The 18,199-nt window shown below is 35.6% G+C and overlaps 1 long non-coding RNA gene across 1 annotated transcript in view; it reads right to left on the reverse strand.

The window, feature by feature from the left end:
- Positions 1-584: 584 nt before the first annotated feature.
- Positions 585-18,199, reverse strand: part of LOC129495087 (uncharacterized) — a 567,660-nt gene continuing 550,045 nt past the window's right edge. The window contains exon 8 of the long non-coding RNA XR_008661454.1: positions 585-657. This is a non-coding gene — a long non-coding RNA (uncharacterized LOC129495087). The remainder of the gene's footprint in view (positions 658-18,199) is intronic.

Consider the following 18,199-nt stretch of genomic DNA (forward strand, 5'->3'; position numbering starts at 1 on the left):
AGGGAGCCCGATGTGGGACTCGATCCCTAATATTTTTCTATATTAATCAAAATTACTATCAATAAAATGCTTTTTCAAAAAGAGTACTCAAAATGGCATCTTTTGCTTGTTATACATCAAAAACAAAAAGCAGGAACATTTTAAAAAATATAACAAACATGCTGTGTTCTGCTCAGAATAAAAGGATATGTTTTCGCAGACTTTCCTCAAATGTGATGTTAGAGAAGGAAGAGAACGTGATAGATAAGATGACTTTTTCCTCCCTCCATCCCATTCTCACCTATCCCCTAAGCGGGATCCAAGTTATAAACTGTTTACAAAACTTCTAGACCAATTTACTAATTCTGAGGTGTATGTGTGCACACACACGTGCACATGTTCAATAGAGCTTTTAAAATTTACAAGTATTATGTCAATTCTATTAAAATGTGTACATTATTCTACCATTGGATTTTCTTTTTATGTCAACATTGTGTTTTTGAGAACCATTCAAACTGCTAAACTGTTCTGTTTCATTCTTTTCAACTGCTACGGTGCTAAAAACTTTGCACGGCTTACCGGGGGTTGATAGAGCCGTTGACCCTGGACTTCCCATCTGAAACCAGGGAGGGGCCAGAAGACATAGCACAACATTTTTCAGCTTCTGAAAGAAAAGAACTGGCAACCAGCACTGTTTTATTCCATGATTTCATGATTCACAAATACATGTTTCTGAATGTTCTGTACCACTGACCTATTTGACTTTTTCTGCTTTAGTAGAGCACGATTTTAATTACCCAGGTTTATTTTTTTTAAAAAAGTGTTCATATCTGGAAATCAATTTCCTCTTCACTGCTTTTAATATATTCTTGGCCATTTTTGGACATTTATACCTCTATATAAATTTCGTAAGAAATTTGTTAATTTCTACCAACACTTGTTGGAATTTGACTGGAATAATGGTATCTTGAAGACAGTCAATTTTCCCATCAATGAAAATAGTAGAGTTTCCTTTAATTTAGGATATATTTTGTGTCTTTCAATAATATATTTTTTATATAAAGCCCTTACACTTCTTTATTTAAACTTATTTCTACAAATCATAAATCTGTTGTTCCTTCAGTGCACCTCAATTTATAATACTTTTTATTGTATCAGCATCTCATATATTCAACATGTTTTTAATATATTAAGATTTGTGTATTTCACACAAAACAAAACAAAGCCTAAGTGTGAACCACCAGGCTCTTTAATCAAAAAGCTAGGATTTTATTTCAATACTCAACTTTATTTCAAATTGAGTACATATGAATTACAGAGGAATACTACATTAGCATTCAATATGGCACCTTCATTAGGATAAAAAATACTTAAGGGTTATTTTGATCTTTTTTTTTTTTTTTGCATAGACGATTTTTTTGGTAGTGTTCAACAATTCATCAGTTGCATATAACATCCAGTGCCCATTATGCTCTGTGCCCTCCTTAATGCTTGTCACCCAGTTACCCCACCTTCATCTATCTACCCTCCAGCAATCCTCAGTTTGTTCCACATAGCTAAGAGTCTCTTCTGGTTTTTCTCTCTCTCTGATGACATCCCATTCAGTTTTCTATCCATTCCCCTATAATTGTACTAATACTTTAATTCTTTAAACTTCCCATAATGATATTTTCTATGTCTTACAGAGAGGTGATATTTACATAATCTGTGTCTTTGATCTAAGTACAGTATGATATTCAAGCCGTGTAGATGAAGGTTTTAGTTTATTTTACAAGTCTTAAGAATTCAAGAGTTAATATTTAGGTATAGCGATGACCAAACTTCAACTATTTCCTTTTAAAAAAGAAAAGATCATTAATTATATCCTTTCATATTTTTTCCATATGGTTGCCAAAGTCCCTTGCACTGCATTGGAGTATCTCTTTGATTTATGCTTTCCCCTCTTGGTAAAAGCCTCTTAGCAAATAAAGATGCCAGAACAAGTAATATGGAGGAAAATAATGGGGGGAAAGCCAAGAGAATAAATGAATGGAAATATGAAGAAAATAACTTCTGGAGAGCATCTATTCTATGCCTTAGTAAGTTCATCAATCCTAAAACCAAGGCTACAGTATTATTTCTCCTTTGCGGTAGAGGAAACTAAGGCCTTTGAATTAACATTCTCAAGTCCCCACAAGCATGAGGGAAAGCATAAGAATTAAAACCAGATCTCTCCAATCAAGGATCCATGTTTATCCAATTTTCAGATTTTTTTATAATCCCCATGCTAATGGCCCTAGGTGTGTTTTGGAAATTCCGGGGGGCATTTTCAGTTGTCAAAATGTTTCTAAGTGATTGCTGGTATTTAATGGGCAGTGCTCTTGGATAATGTCTAGACATCTTCGAATATTAAGGCAATCATACACAATGAAGAAAAAGACTGTGTATTCTGTAACATGGAAAATTTCCCAAGAGGATGCCACCGAAAAATCTGCTTATATAATCTTATACAACTTGAGCCTAACTCCACTTTGCATATAAGCAGAAAGCTTTTTTTTAAAGTTTTAATATATACTGAATTTTCCAGAAATGCTATTTCTGGGTAATTCAGGAGGAAGATTAGATTTTGTTTTGTTTGGGAATTTCCCAAGAGCTATTCACCATTTCAAAAATCTCTTCGTTCATGACATTGCTGTCCATGGTATTTAAGTTGCCAGAGTAACTTAAGTTGCCTTTATCAATCTAGGAATTATAGCTGGCAGTCACGTTGTTATTTGGTCCTCATATATAATTTCAAGTATAAAGAAAATAGATCAAAATGCCCGTTATTAGTATTTTCTCCTAAATTAGTATTTCTCTCCTAAATAAAACCTCTCTTCATTACAAAATGTTTGCAAGTATCTAGTTTCATCTTTATGTCAACTAATGTAGTTAATCTCATATATTTTAATAAAGAAGCATTACTTTATTATGAATTATTTTCTTCATATTATAATTAGACCTTAGACCACTGTGTTGAGGTGTTTTTTAAAAAGGTTTTATTTATTTATTCATGAGAGACACAGAGACAGAGAGAGGCAGAGACACAGGCAGAGGGAGAAGCAGACTCCATGCAGGGAGTCCAACATGGGACTCGATCCCAGGTCTCCAGGATCAGGCCCTGGGCCGAAAGCAAGCATCAAACCACTGAGCCACCCGGGCTGCCGTGTACTGAGGTTTTAAGCTGATCTGTGAAGGTTGGTTAAAGTATTATGAATTTCATTCAGGACATGCAAGTTGATTCAACTTGATTAAGAGGTCGAGAATTAATGCTTTCTATCACAATGCAAATTTTGGTAAGGTCTATGTTGAACACTTTTCAGAATTAAAAAAATTAACTTAAATATAGAACATAAGTTAAAGAGTGTCCAGCAGTAAGCACAAAAGTGTCCTGGGTCTTAAGAGTGACTCTTCAACATCTATTCTACCTTCCCCACACTGTTAAATAGCTTAAGGTTTGAAGAATTTACACTCAGTCAAGCCTGTTCCCTAAACTGAAATTAGGGACTATTACTTCATTGGTGGTAACCGTGAACAATTTCTGACTAGGTAAAATTGCTATAGACTAATGAGCAAGCCCTCTCTTACTCTTAGAGAACTGAGAAACCAGTCTTGGGCCAGACTTAAACAAAGACTGTATATTCCAGTTGATGCAGGCAGCCATACAACTACTGGAGAACTGAACTCAGGATAAAGCCAGACCTGTGGTCATTAGAATAGACAGAAATTCTTTAAAGACATTGTTTAAATTCATGCATCTGCCAACCTTGAAGTATATACAACCCGTATGCTTTTTTTTTTCAGGTCTGCAAACATGTTTCTTCATAATTTATAGTTCAACTTCCTTCTGATCATCTGAAGGAGCAAATGTCATAAACCCATAACATCTCTTCAACACTTGCTTATCTCCCCGATTAACAAAGAGAAAATGTCCTCTAAACTTAGATCCTTCAGATGGTAACAGTATTTCACAAAGTAAATACACTCATGTAACCAGAATTCCGATAAAGAAACAGTATCTTTCAGCACCCAAGAGTCTTCTGAGTGGCCCCTCCCAGTGACTACCCATAAAGGTAACTATTACCCTGTCTTCTAACAACCTAGAATAGTTTTCCCATGGTTGTAATCCTACTGTAAGCACACTATGTCAGGTTGCTTTCTCTCTCTCTCTCTCTCTCTCTGAGAGGAAGAGAGAAGGAAAAACAAAGAGAATCAAAGAGAAAGAGAGAGAAGAGTGAGAGGAGGGGAAGAGGAAGAGAGAGGATCTTAAGCAGATTCTATATTGAGTGTAGGGCCCAGCTAGGGGCTTGATCTTACAACCCTGTGATCATGACCTGAGCCAAAACCAAAAGGCAGATGCTTAAGTGACTGAAACACCCAGGTGCCCCTCTTTTTCTCCAATTTATTTTTATAAGATTCATCCATGATTTGTATATAGCTCCAGTTCCATCTTTTCCATTATTATATATCATTACAATTATTTATTTATCCATGCTCCTAATGATGGACATTTGTTTTGTTTTTTTCAGTTTTTAATTATTAGGATTAGCATTGCTGCAAAGATTCTATGATGAACTTATGTCTGCATTCTTGGAGAGTATATACCTAGGAAGGAAATTGAGAGGACACAAAGTCTTCATATGCACGGCTTTATGAAATACTACCAGGGGTTTTCAAACTATTTGCATGAGTTTATGCCAGAAGGGTATGAAATTTCTAATTGTTCCACATCCTTGTAAAATTTGGATTTGTCGGTTAAAAAAAATTAACCCATTTGAGGGATTCCTATTGCATCTCACTATGATTTTGATTTACATTTTCCTAATGACTAATGAGGAAAAACACATTTCATGTCTTCTGGTCACTTACATATCTCCTTTTGTAATGCTAAAATCTTTTATTTTTCTATTTGTGTGTTTATCTTTATCTTAATGATTTTTAGGAATTTTTGTATATTCTTGATATCAGTCCTTTCCTAGCTCTACATACTACAAATAATTTTTATCCTGATGTCATCGCTGAAACACTGGGTTTAACGGTTCTGTGCTATAAATGTTGAGTAAGTGGCCCTGCAGAGATAAAAGAAGCCCTGATTTATAATGTCCACTGATTTTTGTGGTGTAAATATACCCACCATGGGACCGATTCAAGGTAACCATCTGATGTCATCAAACAGATTTGTAGTAGGGCAACATTTTACACTATTTCCGTCATAGAAATACAGAAGACGGAAATAAGCTTGAGCATAAATAATAGAGAAATAATTAAAAAGCGATGTATTTTGAGTACTCATCACTTCAATTTTTAGTAAAATTTATTTTTGATAAGTTTATATAATTTGATTTTTAACAAAGACTGTGTTTAATAGTCCACAAAATTCCTGAAAATTATGTCTCCCAAGCCAGTACAAGCCAACTCCAGCACAGTACTGACACCACCATTCCTATGAACTTTCTCATAAGTGGGCAAGCATATATTTTTATTAATATTATCTTCAATAGGGCAGCCCCGGTGGCTCAGCGGTTTATTGCCGCCTGCAGCCCAGGGCGTGATCCTGGAGACCCTGGATCGAGTCCCACGTCAGGCTCTCTGTATGATGCCTGCTTCTCCCTCTGCCTGTGTCTATGCCTCTCTCTCTGTCTCTATGAATAAAAAAATAAAATCTTTTTTAAAAAAATTATCTTCAATATTATTTTATTGGGACACTTGGGTGTTGAGTGTCTGCCATAGGCTCAGGTCATGATCCTGGGGTCCTATGATCGATTCCTCCATCAGGCTCCCCAGAGGGAGCCTGCTTCCCACTCTGCCTATGTCTCTGCCTCTCTCTCTGTGTCATCATGTTGTATACTTTATAGATCACTTTAATACTATCCAGCAACAAAACAGTATCCTCAGATTTGAGACACATAGAGTTACCACTGTACCTAAGATGAGTTTAGTCAGGTTACTGATACATACCTGAAGAATAATGAAAAAATTAGTCCTTTTAATGTTTATTCTTTTGAAGAATATCTAATTGTTTTTAAATTTTATTTGCTTATATCAAAAGCAAGTCTCCTATGGTACCCTTAAGACCTAGCATCTTTGTACCACTCATTTCCTGTTTGGCAACCTGGCAAACAGGAACCTGGCAAAGAACTCAAGCTGGAATTCAACTGCACTGTTTTGTTTTCATTTATGTACCTTGATGTTGATCTTCTATTTATTAAAAATAATTTCACATCTACAGTAATAATATAACATTCCTCTCTCAAATTAATGACTAAATATAAAAATGTGTCCATTTAAGGAAATTTCAATACTAGTAAGACAGTTTACATTTGCTTCTGGTAAACAGTTTATTGGAATACACAACTGAACGAAGTTTGCGAAACTCTGAATGTGAAATCTGCCTCAAGTAAGACAGCAGCACAGATTATCTACTTGGAGAAAAAAGTGGAAGGAATGATTGAAGCACTTTGAATCTGTCAAGCCAAAGGTGCTCAGCAGAGAGGCTGTGAGGACAGACCATCTGTGGGATTTCCATGTCAGGGGGCCTCAACATCACTCCCTAATTAGTTGAGGGAAATTTCCTAGAGGAAGTAGTTTTCAAGGGGGATCTGACAGATTGGGTGACCTCATAGGTTCTAGAAAGCTTTGCAAAGAGAATGTTACCTGTCTACTATTGCTATTATTTGAAAACTTTAACTATGTACATTTTCAATAAAATGTATACAACTTTCTCATATTTTAAACGTGTGTGCAGTATGTTTTATTGAGCACATCTAACAAGTATGTGGGAAAATATTGGATTCATTTCCATGAGGAACTCACAATGCCATATTTTCCAATCTACACCATAATTACAGTATAGCAATAGGATTAGGACTGTAGGGGATGTGTTAACTGTCTGAATTTATAAGTAAATTCCTCCCAGAATGGAATCCTCTTGTGCATATGTTATGTATTTAGACTTTTAAAAAATGTAGTTTAGTGTGAGCCAAGCAGGTGTGCAGTGCTCTCACCCATGAGATTACATAAAATGAAAAGTTCATGACTGTCCACAAGCTCAAAACAAGGATCAAGGAAAGGTACAACCCTTCACTCACACCAACTGAGTTTCAAATCCATGGCTCTCCTGGGGAATTTGTAAATGGACTAGAAAACTTGGAACAAGAATGCACAATTTGGCAAAACAGCTATTTCTGATTTTGTAGAGTATTTAGACATTGAAGTCGCATTTAGGGTATGATTTTGATTCTCAATAGTGAGATAAAAGCAACAAAGAGTGACTGCCAGTCCCTTAACTCTGTGTGTGTGTGTTTGTGTACACCACATATGTGTAAGCTCAACTTTGCATTGTTTGATGAAATAGTGGAATAGTTTCATTTCCCTCAAATATTTGTCTTTCTCCCCACTTATTCATCACTCTTCTTGATCTCAGAATACAGTAATTAAACAACCAACTGCCACTATACTGTCTAACATAATAACGACCCAGACAACCAGGAGAAAACAGCTACTAAGAGGCTTGGGGGGTTAATGTTATCATTCAGAGGTAATCAGAGGTCATCCCTTTTCTGTACCTCTGCTCTGCTCTCCTGTTTAGATTCCTCTTTGGGTTGTTATCTGTTAGACAAATCCTTGCACGAGGTCTGTTTTATTTTTGCTTACAAAGTAGAAAGAGATCTATTTAAATTATTTTAACATGTGACAGCTCTTAGATATGGCACTGCTTTGTGACTTCCTAAGCTATAGACTTGATTGTTAAAGTAAGGGTAGGAAATAGTAAAATTGGTTGTTCTGTTGCTCCAACTCAGCATGATCTACAGCTGGTTTGCCTTCTTCCTAATAGCGATGTGTGGGATGAACAACATCCAGTTTGCTTTTATTCTGCAGCCACCACTGGCTCATTAGGCTTCCTGTAGGTTAAATAGCAATCTCTGATTTCCTCAGGCAGCATCTAAGTAAACACCTCCATTACCCCAACTCTCAGGGCCCTTTCCAACCATCTGTAACGGAGTTCCTTAACCACTGACTCATATAGACACATCTGGGGAAGACTTTGGCCAAGTTGAATAGCACAGTCATTAGAGGACTAAGTCACTTGGAAATTGAGATAAGAACTAGAAAGAAATATCAAATTTCATATTTTCACAGAAATGAAAAGTATGCACTGCTGTTTAGAGCCAGGATTAGTGTCCAATATATTTCCCAAGCAACTGGGCATTAATAACGGATCTCTGGCATCTTAAAGATGATCTGACTTGATAAAAGAGAGCAGTGATCACTACCAATTCTGGGCTAATAGAGTTAATTTGTCTAGAGGACTCTGCTCCACCAATTCTCATGTTGCCACCACAACTACAGACAAACATTTTAATTTTTATGTCTTTACTTTTCTTCATTGGAGGTTGTAATGATTTCTAATGAAAGGAGAGAGAGACAGATCTAGAGGAAGGGAGAAGGGGTGGGTGGGGAGATTGTTGGAGAAAAAGATAAGTATCAAGATTTGGAAAGAAAAGTCCAGAAGGGGGGAAAAACAGAGAGTTCATTGCATCTTATACCAGACAGCTGTTGGATTTTGCAGTCACTTCATAGGAAAGTGCTCAGTAAAAATAACTGGAGACGGAAGACAAAGTGCCTTTTGTATCTTGCCTGGTTGCCATTACTACACAGCACTTTGGAAGAAAAATATTGTGTAAATTTACTAAATAAATAAAGCTTTGGCAATGTATTTAAATTGTGTTGAAAACCGAAGCACTTCAGGACACCAAGTAGTATTAAATCAATAAAGTGAACTTTACCACATAGAAATATATTCTATTCACATCGGTCATTACCCAAACTTCACAATGATATTCTGATTAATAGTGTATGGAGTAGATCTCCCAGATGCCAGCCAGATGTTCAAAGAAAACTAATGTTGTTTGACTTAAGGAGAAAAGTATAAATCATATGTACTTTGACACACATAATGGAACAAATGGAAAGCATCCCATGTGAATTCCATACTTATTTCATAGTTCTACTTAGATTAAAGATGAGAGAATGTTATATAATTTCTAGGCCCACAAAGAAAATAGAGGGAAAAATATGTCCTTTAGACAAAGTCACTTAGCATAAATGGTTAAATAGATCTGTAAAAATATTTTTGTTTTCTGTTAATACTTTCATCCTAAAAGGTAATCAGTAGTATTTGGAACCCACCATTGTTTGAAGACAACTCCAAAAATGCAAATTAGCACATAGAGAATAAGAAGAAAAAAATTCAGTACCTGAACAATTATAGACTCAGTTATGAAGAAACATTTTCTAAATTGTGAATTATGAGAGGTTGTAAAGTCTGTCAGATATTGAGTATGGAAACACAATGTATCACAATATATACTTGTAATGAATATTGTAAAGTAATAATGTGTTCCCCTTTGCTTGCAGTTACTGCAAATGATTACAAACTAAGATATCCCCTTTTAAAAATAAATCTATAAATCTCACCTGGATAGGCTTGTTTGATGCTATGATCACTTACAGTTACTAGGTTTCAATAAAAATAGTTAAAAAGCTACCTGTTCCTTAAAAAATGATAAGAGATAGAATAAGAAGAACACTTTTAAGAAAAAAAGAACTAGTAGTAGGTTAGTAAATTTATTTAAATATTTATTTATTTATTTATTTATTTATTTATTTATTTATTTATTTGAGAAAGGGCAGAGGGAGAGAGAATCTCAAGCAGACTCCCCATTAAGGGTGGTGTCAGGCAAGGGGCTTGATCTCATGATCCAGAGATCATGACCCGAGCTGAAATCTAGAGTCAGATACTTAACTCACTGAGCTACCCAGGCATCCATGAGCTAGTAAATCTTTAACTGACCATCAGGGTAAGAAAGATCGTTTGCCTATTTACATGGTGTAAATATTCCCACTGTGTCCAATTTAATGCTATTAACATCATGTCACTGAGTGCAGAATTGGGGAAAAATGTGCAAAACTGGCTCTCATGAGGACTTGCTCTAGCACACTACAGAAAAAATAATCCTATTTTCTTCTGTAGTAGAGCTAGTGATCTCTTGTTAATGGCCAAGATTTCTTCTAAGCCAGGTTGGCAGATAGAGTGAGTTGGTAGCTAGAACCTATTTGTATAATAAAGAATGCTCTGGTTGTCGATTCTGTAACAGTGAGTACTGTGTAATGTGCTATTCCAATCACTGTGATGAGGAAGTCTGTTACGGTGTGCTGAAGAAAAATGAAAGGCTGAATATAGACAGGTCTCGTTGATGAAAATTTTTATCATCCGACCTGAAGAGTGGAACTTAGCATCTGATGTTTGGTTTGTATCTAAAGTGCTCAGGATCAACTTTTTTTTTTTTTAACTTATAAACAATAATGTAAGGTAGCATATTTTTCTGCTCTCATCTGTAAATTTTACTGTTTAAGAAATAAAATACTCTATTTTATGCTATGCTATGCTATTTTGTATGTATTCATTTATTGTGCCCCTAACATGCTGCTAAATTGTTTTATACAGTATGCAGGCTAAAAATAGACATGGGATACAGTCCTTTCCTGGTAAATAGTTAGAATCTTAATTATTACATAATGTACACTAAAAAAGAAATAGATCAGACCCACAATTTAGAATGACAGTTCAAAAAAGGAATAAATGACCTATTTTGTATCTTTCTTAATAGATACTACTTTTATAGTGAGGGTAGAGAAACTAGCCTCATTATGAAAAGTTAGATCATAGTTTTCATTTAAATTTAAAATACAGGGGCATCTAGGTGGCTCAGTTGGTTAAGCATCCAACTCTTCATCTTGGTTCAGGTCTTGATCTCAGGTTGTGAGTTCAAGCCCGCATTGGGCTCCACCTTGGGCATGAAACCTACATACATACATACATTTAAAATGCCATCTCAGCCTTAATATATTAAATGGAATTAGATCTTACTCCTCTCTTCTTCATGGCACCTCCATGCTCTACACATAGGTCATGAATTGAAATGGAATCTTCAAGAATAAGGATATTTCAGTTTAAAAAAATACATACCTACTTATTTTTGTAAACTAAGTCTCATCAAATATAAACTTTTCTCAGTTCTACATATTGATTAACTTGTAAGCCTGACTCTCAATAACCAAGGAGCAAATATGGCTTGACCTCCAACAAACATATCTTTAGACATATCTCATGTCTGTTCAGCATAGAGCAAGATGTAATAGGTAAAAGAGAAGCAAACAAGTGTAAAATCTGGGATAGTCATCATTTTCCTGCAACTTTAATTTCTCTTGCATGAACTCCTTAGGCTATGAGCTCCTTTTCTTCTTCGAGATTTATAACATTTCATAACACCGTATGAATTACAAATCAAGATATACTATAGAGACGACAGAGTATTGATTTCCTAAGACTAGAAGCATCAATCTTACTCAAAACGACTTTCAGAAATAACCTGATTCTTTTATTTCTGGCCTGCTTAAATATGAGTGAACTTGTGTCATGACCTCTCTTTAAAACCGTTTGTATATTTTTCTTCACAATACACCAGCGTTCCTTGCTTTAACTCACCTCACCACCAGACACTGCGTTATTATATTTCTTTTAGCTGCCTTTGAAATTCTTGTTGGCTCCTGATTCAGTATCCTTTGCCAAAAAGTATAATAAATTCTCCAACGAGAGTATTTAGCCATGATACACATAGTTGACATAAAATTACTTGTGTATTTTATTTTCATAGTAACAAATTAAGTTGCAGTGTAAATGATGAAGATACAGGTCAATAGTGAACTAGGATATTGTGTTCGAAACTTCAAAGGAGAATGGCTCTTGTGGCTAAAAAATCATGCTTTGAGTTGGAAGGGCCCACTCAAAAAGTTGTGGACATAATTAATGCCTATCTATCTTTAAAAATATCTACGGAAGCCCTTAGAGATCAACTAAAGTGTAACAGGGTTAAGGGACAGGTTAATAGATTTAGGGTACGGTACCTTAGTAACCCAGTCATGGCAGAGGATTCCAATTTCCCCTACCTAGATGTTGTTTTCTAGACCACAGTTACCCTCTAATATTCTCCTTGCACTGCATGATGGATTCCACTATGTCAGATTTGGGCTTCGCACAGACACTCTGAAAGAACAAAAGACGTCTCTAACCACTTTTTCTAGAAATCTTATGACCTCAGAGTTCTGCTGTGTAAACCCAAAGCTTCTAAGATTACAAAACAGAAGCGCAAGGGAGACTTTTCACTCTGCTGGACTCACTCTTCTGCTTTTTTAAGACTTCTAAGAATCTTAGTTGTTAACTTTGAGACTATATGTACAAGGTTTCAGAAGCAGTGGGTCACTTCCCTGACACTGTATGCCTCTGGCAGTGTTGTGTGTGAATAAGAGAGAAGAGGGACAACTTGTCACCTCCACTTAAACTCCTGACAAGAAAACTCCACCAGAGCATACGTCCCATCAAGTGACATTATTTTAATAAACTGTTTTAAGACAAAGCAACTAAACCATGAATGTTTAGTACTTTTAGAGAATATGTTTTTAATTTGAGCGTCACATTGGTTTCTTGCTCCCACAAGAGAAATGAAACTATCACGGGGCACTGGGGACATTTAAAAAAGAAAACAGAATTCTCTGACTTTACATTTTGCTCCAAACCTGTCCATTAATTCCTTGATAGATACTGAAAATTACCTTGCATACAACCTGGGAATTTTGGGAGTGACCCTGAGCTAGTTACTTAAACTTTCTAAGCCTCCTTGTTTCTCATCCATAAAACGTAACCATAAAAGATACTCATTTTATAATGTAACTATGAATATTAAACAAGATTAAGTGTATGAGGCACCTAGAATAGTTCCTGCAACACATAAGGTCCTATATAAATCTGGAGGATAATGATAATGATAGGGACGATGATGATAAGGACTGATATAGCAATACCTGAAGTAAGGTTTGCAGGTGAAAACTGTTGTAATCTCCACAGATAATGGGTGATCATGCCTGTCAATGAATTTCAGAATTACATTTCCCCTAGACAACATCTACTTTAATATACACCAAGACTTGAATGAGGCTAAGTTGCAAAGTTGCAACTCAACTTACAAAGTCGAGACTGTAAAACTAAATGTATATTTACGCTAGTTAACCCTTCATCCTAATAATTATTGTGGTAAATAAAAATACAAATGAATTTTTCTCTGTATGTATTACGCCTAACTTTTAAAGCTGTTATTTTATGTTTTTGATGGCAGGACTTATCTCAATGCAGGGCAACCCCTTCTTCTCAAACCCTTAAACATATTAAACTCCAAAAGCGTAGCAAAAGCATGCTTTGAAAACAGCCAATATCCTTTCAATTCTCTATGCTTTGCCATCCCCTTCCCTGAAACCTGGCCCTAACCCAGTGAAAAATTTAATGAAGCAACTCCAAATTGATAGTCAAATGAGGCACAAGACCAAACTCCAGCTCCCAATAGGAAACTCAATTTTTGAAAAGGTTACAGGTGAATTATTTCACTCTCTATTGCTTTAAGTTTCTGAAAACATATTTATTCTTTTCAATAGCAACAGCCTTGGCCAGAACCTTAAAAGCTTCTTCAGGGATTTAGATGACCACATACAAACATTTCAAACTAGACCAACAGTCTCACATTTTCTCTCCAAGGCCCAAATGATACCCCCTGAGACAGAGCCAGCTGCTTTGATAGCTCTTACTCTCAAGAAAGGGCACAGTAATGAAGCTATTTCTTCCCATTAGAGTACTTCCTGCTCGAAGGGACACCTTCAAGTTTGTTAGGCTTAAAAATGGACTTGCCTTACATAATGGTCTCAGTGGTTTTACTGTCCCAATTTTAGGCAATGTGTTTTATTTTAAAACCATTCTTGTCAGAAAAAAGAGAAGACAACATATGGCAATAAAAAATCTCAGATCAGGTCAGTGGGTACTCCTCAGCAGTCATTAAGTGCATGAGGCTCTACCAAGACTTACCATCTACAGTAGCAAGGAGTTGTGTTACCCTAACTCTGGATTGCCCAATCTAGTAGAATCTCGGAGGTATATGGTTTTGCTACACTCCAAATAAGATGTAAATTTGTATTAAAGAAAATGGATCACAAGTGACTTCATTTTTAGTCTGTTCTTATTTTATAGCATTGTCCATCCTTTTTTTGCATTCTATATTTCAGATCTCAGGTCTTTTCCTGACCAGTGTATTTAAAGTTCTACTCCTAACCTTGACACTAATTAATTTAACTTTTCTCAATGCAAGTTATAATTCTATGTAACTATATTAAATTAACTCATTTACGGGCACCTGGGGGGTTCAGTGGTTGAGCATCTCCCTTTGTCTCAGGTCATGATCCCAGGGTTTTGGGATCGAGTCCTGCATCAGGTTCCTCGCAGGGAGCCTGCTTCTCCCTCTGCCTATGTCTCTGCCTCTCTCTCTCTCTCTCTCTCTCTCTCTCTCTGTGTGTGTGTGTGTCTCATGAATAAATAAATAAAATATTTTTAAAAATTAACTCATTTATTTTTATTTGAATTTTCTTTTCTCCTCCTTGTCTCCTCTCCTTTGTTGCTCTCCCCTCTTTTCCTCTTTTCTCTTTCCTTTCTGTCCAGTCTTTAAAATCATGTGCCCCTTAAGAATGGAGGTATTAGGGCAGCCCAGGTGGCCCAGTGGTTGAGCACCGCCTTCAGCCCAGGGCCTGATCCTGGAGACCCGGGATCAAGTCCCATGTCAGGCTCCCTGCATGGAGTCTGCTTCTCCCTCTGCCTGTGTCTCTGCCTCTGTGTGTGTGTGTCTCTCATGAATAAATAAATAAAATCTTAAAAAAATGGAGGTATTATCCATATTTTCACTACTGTATCTCAACATCTAGAAAAATGTCTAGTAGATATTTAATGAATATTTACAATCTATCAGAGATTATTTGGCATATATACATGTACAATTCCCTAAATGTAGCTTTGTAAGAGTACTTTCTCTTTTCTCCAGGATATAGAGTCAGACTCAAGATTTTAAAAGGAAAAATATATACATATTTACAGTTCTGGTAAAACTTCTACAAATTTTTATTCTAGCACAAAAAGTCAGTTCAAAGGAGGCACACTATTTATATTCATGTTCATTGTCAACATAAATGTAAAAGCATAGATATAGCAAATAATATACCACAAAAAAGAAATTTTCTCAAAATATTTTCTTATATACACCAAATAGATTCACTGTTATTTCTCAATGAAAAGTGAACAGAGGAATAGCTATAAAATATCAGATGGAGAACTAAAGAGAGAGAGAGAGAGAGAGAGAGAGGCAGAGACACAGGCAGAGGGAGAAGCAGGCTCCATGCAGGGAGCCCGATGTGGGATTTGATCCCAGGTCTCCAGGATCACGCCCTGGGCTGAAAGCGGCGCTAAACCGCCAAGCTACCCGAGCTACCGGAGAACTAAAGTTTTGAGTTTTGGGTGTCTGCTAAGAAAATTTGGAGTCACAGTCGATTTGCAGTAGAATCACAGTAGAGGCACACTGTAGCATCAGTTTTCTAGGTCAACCCATTCTGATCCTCTATTTTTAAGCATCATTAATACATGAATAGAAATTTATTTAAAATATACTTAATAGTAAGCCTTGGAATCGCAGAGACAGTCCCTGCCCTTGCACTTAAAGATGAATAAAACAAATCTTTAAAAATAAATACAGCTACTATCATGACAAAAGTTCAAGAAAGATCCTTTGGAAGCATAAAAAGGAGCAACTAACTCTGCTTCTCATGAAAGAGACAGCATGCATTCATATAGTAACTCACTTGTAAATATTTATCTTGCCAACCCTATATATTATAAACTGTACTAGCTAGTAAGACCTATACATAAACTTAAAGATATATAAAAACTGTAGAGGAGAGAGGAACTGAGAATGTACACCATGGTTGTAGTGTATACTAACACACAAAAGTACATGAGAATTCTCGAGAGGAACTCTGAACTCATCTTGGAAAATCAGGGAAAGCTTCACAAAAGGAAGCAACTTCTAATTTGAAAGTAGATCATTTACTGTCCTCATTAGCCATTACATATTAAATCACACTATGTTTTTATATTGTTCTTTATGGAAAAGTCTAACAATCTATTTTAAAGTGTAGGCTCTTTAAAGACAGGGATTACCTAGCATCAGGCCATGACACTCAACTGATAGGTGTTGATTTGTTGACATGGTAGATGGTGAAAACCCAGTATTTGAAAGGAGTACACTTAAATTTCTTTGGTAAGTTTCAGTTGTTTGTCCTTCTTAAAGGCAGTCGGCGTAAATCTCAAGAAAAAATAAATTCAAAGCAGAACCTGCCTATGTCCTTACCACAAATACTACAAAGAGATAAATACTGAGAAAAGAACAGAGATTCATTCCATTCCTGAATTACCAAGGATAATTAAGTAAATATAACTAAAATTTCCCTTTAAATTATTATATGCCTTACACATTATGTCATTGAATATTCATAAATCGAAGGAAGGAGAAATATGCAAGCTACACATCATTTGGTTGAATTCAACTTCTAACGGCATGGTGTTGCTGTTTCAAAAGGTTTTTTCTTATACATTATGTTTCATCTTCAAACTAACTACATTCAGTGTTTATACCTGTGTTAGGTGAGATTTGTGTGCTTAAAATGTATGTGGTATGGCTTTGCCATTTTTATCATTTCTGATTAAGGTAAATTATTACTAGGCCAATTTGTCATAATTGATGCTATTACTGTTTGCAGAGGCCAAAATAATCTGAATTATCAGGCTTCATTACCACTCAGTGACCACTTGTAGAGTTTACTTTTCCCTAATCAAAATTAAAGCTGTTTTTCTTTTCTCTGTTCAAGCTTAATGATATTCTAATCTCATTTGCATAAGATATTTTTCATCCGTTAAAGATACCTTAGCCAACAGATGGTGCTATGTATAACATTTTTATGATAGTGTATAGTATTTAAAAATATATATTACAGCTGAGCTGCAAGTTTCATTACATTGTTAGAAGATATGTATGAAAGCGAGTTTTTTTGAAAATATTTGTTTCATGAAGCTTGTAAGTTATAAAAGAAAAATGCCAAGTCACTGAAAAATGTTTAAGTTGAGTCATGGGTCACCAGCTTTTCAATTATGCATGAAAACTTGTCAGAGTTTGGGACGTCCATGTTCATAAAAATGAAGCTTAACATTTGGTTTGATTTGTGGAGCCTGGAACTGATCAACAAGCCTCCTCTGATGCCAACTCTCTGTTCTGAAAATACCTTGCTCTGAAATCTTTCTGCCTCCAGCATCTTATCTTTTTAATCCATCTTTTACAAGACTACCACACTGAATTTTCAAGGCCTGTCTTTTTGAATTTAGCAGTGGGGAACCACTGATAATCTTTGAGCAGCTGAGTCAAGGAGTCCAGGGTCCTGATCTTAGTCAGCCTTCAACTCCTTCATCTCAATCTACTTTGCAAGCTGTTAATCCACATTTCCTGACAAAAACCTCATAGAACACTTATAGAACTTACATATTAATCTTATAGAACTTACATATTAATCTTGTAAAATGTTGTGGTTAACCCACAATCTGGAATATAGAGACTGGTCAACACCAGCCTTTCACACCACTTATCTGTGAAGCTCTTCTGATCACCGAGTGTGTGGATACTCTTGCCCAACCCCGAACGCTTCGAACACTTAATATTAGTGTATTCACTTTAACTAGATCTCACACTGATTTTTGTTATAAAATTTCTTAACAGAAATAAATTCAATCTATTACATTTTTAGTTTATTGAGAAAATTGGAAGTCTGAAGAAGGTAAAGGTATTAACATCAACATATGAACCGATTGATTAAAAACCATTATCAATTGGTTTCTGTTCTTTTAGTAGCATACTAATAAATCTTTTCACCTATCAGTGAATTTTCAGTCTTGTTTTCCTGGAAAAATTAAATAATGTACTTATTTTATCTGTTCTTTATTGCTTAGATTATAAAAAAATTGTTACAGCTGGGTTTATTCTTTTATTCTTTATACAATATGGGTCGATTACTTACTGCTTTTAAACAAGTGAGTGTTTCTGGAATGGGAGGAGGAAGGATGAAAAAAGTCCCAGAAAATCCCAAAACCTATTTTTCCATAAAGTATCACATATAGACTGTAGACATATAGTGTTTGTTAAATAATAAATGCAGCAATACACATATTGAGAAA

This window comes from Nyctereutes procyonoides, unplaced genomic scaffold (assembly GCF_905146905.1).
Source record: "Nyctereutes procyonoides isolate TBG_1078 unplaced genomic scaffold, NYPRO_anot_genome, whole genome shotgun sequence".
NCBI lineage: Eukaryota > Metazoa > Chordata > Mammalia > Carnivora > Canidae > Nyctereutes > Nyctereutes procyonoides.